The sequence below is a fragment of the Meriones unguiculatus genome, unplaced genomic scaffold (assembly GCF_030254825.1).
Source record: "Meriones unguiculatus strain TT.TT164.6M unplaced genomic scaffold, Bangor_MerUng_6.1 Chr5or6_unordered_Scaffold_109, whole genome shotgun sequence".
Lineage (NCBI taxonomy): Eukaryota > Metazoa > Chordata > Mammalia > Rodentia > Muridae > Meriones > Meriones unguiculatus.
Window position 1 is genome coordinate 1 of NW_026843720.1, and position 5476 is coordinate 5476.

A 5476-nucleotide genomic window follows, 5' to 3' on the forward strand; every position below is an offset into this window, starting at 1 on the left:
TTTATGCAGGGTGATAAGTATGGATCTATTTTCATTTTTCTACATGTAGACATCCAGTTGGTCCAGCACCATTTGTTGAAGATGCTATCTTTTTTCCATTGAATGGTTTTGGCTTCTTTGTCAAAACTCAAGTATTCATAGGTGTGTGGGTTTATTTCTGGGTCTTCTATTTGATTCCATTGATCCTCCTTTCTGTTTCTATGCCAATACCATGCAGCAGTTTTTTTTTTTTTTTTTTTTTTTTTTTTTTACTATTGCTCTGTAGTACAGCTTGAGATCGGGGATGGAGATGCTTCCATCTGTTGTTATACAGGAATGTTTTGGAGATTCTGGGTTTTTTGTTTCTCCACATGAAGTTGAGAATCTTTCATTCAAGGACTGTAAAGAACTGAGTTGGTAATTTAATGGGAATTGCATTGAATCTGTAGATTGCTTTTGGCAGGATGGCCATTTTCACAATGTTAATCCTACCAATCCATGAGCATGGGAAATCTTTCCATCTTCTGAAATCTTCTTCAATTTATTTCTTCAGGGACTTAAAGTTGTTTTCAAACAGGTCTTTCACTTGCTTGGTTAGAGTCACCCCAAGGTACCTTATGTTATTAGTGGCTATTGTGAAGGGTGTTGTCTCCCTAATTTCTTTCTCGGCCCTTTTGTGTTTGGTATACAAGAGGGCTTCTAACTTTTTTGAGTTGATTTTGTATCCTGCCACTTTGCTGAAGGTGTTTATCAGCTGAAGGAGTTCTCTGGTTGAATTTTTGGGGTGGCTCATGCATATTATTATATCATCTGCAAATAGTAGTACTTTGACCTTTTCCTTTCCGATTTGTATCCCCTTGATCTTTTTTAGTTGTCTTATTGCTCTGGCGAGGATTTCAAGTACTATGTTGAAGAGATATGGAGAGAGTAGACATCCTTGTCTTGTCCCTGATTTCAGTGGGATTGATTTAAGTTTCTCTCCATTGAGTTTGATGTTGGCTATAGGCTTGCTGTATATTGCCTTTACTATGTTTAGGTATGTGCCTTATATCCCTGATCTATCCAAGACTTTAAACATGAATGGGTGTTGGACTTTGTTAAATGCTTTTTCAGCATCTAAGGAGATGATTGTGTGGGTTTTCTCCTTCAGTTTGTTTATGTGGTGCATTACATTGGTGTATTTCCATATGTTGAACCACCCTTGCATGCCTGGGATGAAGCCTACTTGGTCATGGTGGATGATATCTTTGATGTGTTCTTGGATTCGGTTTGCAAGTATCTTATTGAGTATTTTTGCATCAATCTTCATAAGAAAGATAGTTCTGAAGTTGTCTTTTTTTGTTGGGTCTTTGTGTAGTTTAGGTATCAAGGTGACTGTGGCTTTACAGGATGAATTTGGTAATGTTCTTCCTGTTTCTATTTTGTGGAATAGTTTGGAGAGAACTGGAGTTAGCACTTCTTTGAAGGTCTGGTAGAATTCTGCACTGAATCCATCTGGTCCAGGGTTGTTTTTTGTTTGTTTGTTTGTTTGTTTGTTTGTTTTTTGTTTTGGAAGGCAGACTGTTGATGACTGCTTCTATTTCCTTGGGGGATATAGGACTATTCAATTTTTCTACCTGATATTGACTTAATTTTGGTAGATGGACTTTATAAAAAAAATTGTCCGTTTCTTTTAGATTTTTGAATTTTGTGGCATATAGGCTTTTATAGTACAATCTAGTGATTGTTTGGATTTCCTCAGTGTCTTTAGTTATGTCCCCCTTTTCATTTCTGATTTTGCTGATTTGAATAGTTTCTCTCTGCTTTTTTTTTTTTTTTTTTTAGTTTGTCTATCTTGTTGATTTTCTCAAACAACCAGCTTTTTGTTTTTTCATTGATTCTTTGAATATTTTTATTTGTTTCTAATTGATTGATTTCTGCCCTGAGTTTGATTATTTCCAGCGGTCTGCTCCTCTTGGGTGTATTTACTTCTTTTTTTTCTAAGGCTTTCAGTTGGGCCATTAAGTTGCTTGTATGAGATGCCACAAATTTCTTCTTGAAGGCAGTTAGTGCTATCAATTTTCCTCTGAGCACTGCTTTCATTGTGTCCCATAAATTTGGGTTTGTTGTACCTTCATTTTCATTTAATGCTAGGACATCTTTACTTTCTTTCTTTATTTTTTCCTTAACTGAGCTGTCATTGAGCAGCAATTTGTTCAGTTTCCATGTGCTTGTAGGCTTTTTTTCTAATTTCATTTTTGTTGAGGCTCAGCTTTAGTCCATGGTGGTCAGATAGAATACAGGGGATTATTTCAATCTTCTTGTATCTGTTGAAGCTTGCTTTGTGACCAACTATATGGTCTATTTTGGAGAAGGTTCCATGAGGTGCTGAAAAGAAGTTATATTCTTTTGGGTTTGGGTGGAAAGTTCTGTAGACATCTACTAGGTCCATTTGATTTAGGACCTCTGTAAGTGCCTTTATTTCCTTATTAGGCTTTGTCTAGATGATCTGTCCCTTGGTGAAGGTGGGGTGTTGATGTCTCCCACTATTAAAGTGTTGGGATCGATGTGTGATTTAAGTTTTAATAATGTTTAATTTTTGAATATAGGTGCTCTTGTATTTGGGGCATCGATGTTCAGAATTGTGATGTCCTCTTGGTGGATTTTTCCTTTAATGAGAATGTAGTGTCCCTCCTCATCTTTTTTGATTAATTTTGGTTGAAAGTCTATTTTATTAGATATTAGGATAGCTACCCCAGCTGTTTTCTGGGTCTGTTTGCTTGAAAGACATTTTTTCCAGCCCTTTACTCTGAGGTAGTGTTTATCTGTGTTGCAGAGGTACATTTCTTGGATGCAGCAGAATGTTGGATCCTGTTTCTGCACCGTCAGTCTGTGTCTTTTTATTGGAGAGTTGAGTCCATTGATATTGATAGATAATAGTGACCAACAAACGTTAGTTCCTTTTATATTGGAGTTGGTGGTCTTGCTGTGTTTCATTGCTTGTTTTCTTTTAATTTTTGTTGTGATATTATTGTATGCTATGTTTTCTTGGGTGAAGTTGTTTTCATTGGATTGGAGTTTTCCTTCTAGTATCTTCTGTAGGGCTGGTTTGCTGTGTAGATATTGCATAAATTTAGTTTTGTCATGGAATGTTTTGTTTTCTCCATCTATGTTGATTGAAAGCTTTGCAGGGTATAGTAGTCTGGGTTGGCATCTGTGGTCTCTTAAAGTCTGCATGACACCTGCCCAGGCCCTTCTCGCTTTCATAGTTTCTAATGAGAAGTTCCGTGTGATTCTGATAGGTCTACCTTCATATGTTACTTGGCCTTTTTCTCTTGCTGCTTTTAATATCTTTTCTTTGTTCTGTAGATTTAGTGTTTTGACTATGATGTGACGTGATGTGTTTCTTTTCTGGTCCAGTCTATTTGGTGTTCTGTAGGCCTCTTGTATATTTATAGCCATCTCTTTCTGTAAGTTGAGAAAATTTTCTTCTATGATTTTCTTGAAAATATTTTCTGGGCCTTGAGCCTGGAGTCTTCTTTTTCATCAGTTCCTATCATTCTTAAATTTTGTCTTTTCATGGCATCCTTGATTTCTTGGATATTTTGTGTTTGGAAATTTTCTGATTTTACTTTTTCTTTGAGAGAAGTATCAATTTCCGCGAGTGTATCTTTAGCTCCAGAGATTCTTCCATCTCTTGCATTCTGTTGGTGATGCTTACCTTTGTGGTTCCTGATCTTTTCTCCAAGTTCTCCAGCTCCAGGGTTTTCTCAGTTTGTGTTTTCTTTATTGATTTTAATTCTGTTTTCATTCCTTGCACCATTTCCTTCATCTGTTTGAATGTGGATTCCTGTCTCTCTATGATGGTCTCTATTTTTTTGTTCATCTCCTCTCTCTATGCCACTAATTGTATATCTATTTGTGCCTCTTGTGCCACGCAGGAGGTCTGGCTGAAGGTCCAGTTACTTGCAGATTCAGAAAAATAAAAACATTTACTCCCAAGTGCAATCTAGTGTCTTGGGCAAGCAGCATAGGTGTTATTGACTGATGTCTGTTCATTCTTTCTTACTAAAATTTAGACAACACAGTGAATAATTACAAGCATGTCTTGTCTCTTTTTGGCCTCCCCTCCTGAGCTCAGATGTGAGGTGTGAATTTGATTGCAGCTTTCCTAATTGATCTATAGGAGTCCTCTCCTGAGCATAAGAGGCCTTTATCTAAAGGTCTCCCACCTTGGGTTTGAGTCCCATTCCCTTTCAGGTGCTCACTGACAGTAGGGATTCATGGAAGTGCATTTATTTCTATAACGTCATCACTTCTGTGCTTTGGATGATTGTTTACTCGAGTGGGAGTTGCTTTAGCAACAAGCACTCTGTATGGACACCTACTTTGACAGTCAGCCTGATAACTGAGATAGCAGTGAGAACTGTTGGGAAGGTAGCATATACAGTGTGGACATGTTACTCTAAAGGATGGTTCACATGCCTAAGAGGACAGTGTGAGACTTTATCACACTATTCTGAACAATGTGGCACTAAAATCCTAAAAATTGATTACTTCAGGAACTGTCCATTTAATAAGTTGAAAATACAATTGAACGTGGTCACTAAAACCATGGGTAATGGGGAGAGCCACTGTGTCTTCCTGGCCATATTACTCTTCTCTGTCCTCACACTTCCTTGAGCTTCCTCCTTTGGGTATTGCTCTCCTTGCTCTCTGCCTTGGACAGTTACCCCATGTGGACATATGTCTCTTGTATTTCTATCTAGAGCTTGCTGATGTCATCTTCCCAGGGAGGCTGAGCCTGGCCTCCTGTGCACACCACAGCCTGTGCTGTTCCTTCACTGCAGCTTCCTGCTGGAGCCTGAGTTCCCAGAGAACAGGAATTTCCAGTGTGTTTTCTCAAGCCCTTCCCACAGTGCCTGGCTCACAGTGGTCAGTAAATATTTACTGACAATGTCAATGTGGACAGAATGTTACAGAATTTGGAGAATAAGTCACTTACCTGACAAAGCATCAGAAAGCGCAATCACAGCTACAGTGAGGACTGTGAGCACTACATAGCAGCAGTAAAGCTTAGCAGGAGACTCAGGAGAGACAATTCTGAGACATTTTCCTTGGAGATTTTTACCTAAAAATATAAATATGAGAATATCACTCTCAGGAACCTTTCAGAGAAAAAGATAAATGTACTCAGAGTCATCTGTAGATTTGGCTTGTACTCTGTCACCGTATAGCCTTTCACAGAAGGTCCTGGTCTCCAAATGATGTCCATGGCTCTCAGAAGACTAAAGGACAGGGAACAGATTTGTTGACACAGAGTGTTCCAGTTATTGAACTAAGGGCCAGTGAAAGAGCAAGAAACAGAAAGAGTGAAGTTCAGGTGGGAAAACAAACAGCAATACAAAACGACCCATAGATTGAGTTCCACAAGGAGAGCATTGTCAGGATTGAGGGAAGCACTGCTCAGGGGTACCTGGGGGCGGGGCCAGGGATCAGCCAGAGGCTGGAAAGTTAT

At 38.6% G+C, this 5476-nt stretch overlaps 1 pseudogene; it reads right to left on the reverse strand.

The window, feature by feature from the left end:
- Nucleotides 1-3853: 3853 nt before the first annotated feature.
- LOC132651974 (C-type lectin domain family 2 member D11-like) lies at nucleotides 3854-5233 on the reverse strand (annotated as a pseudogene).
- Nucleotides 5234-5476: the final 243 nt, after the last annotated feature.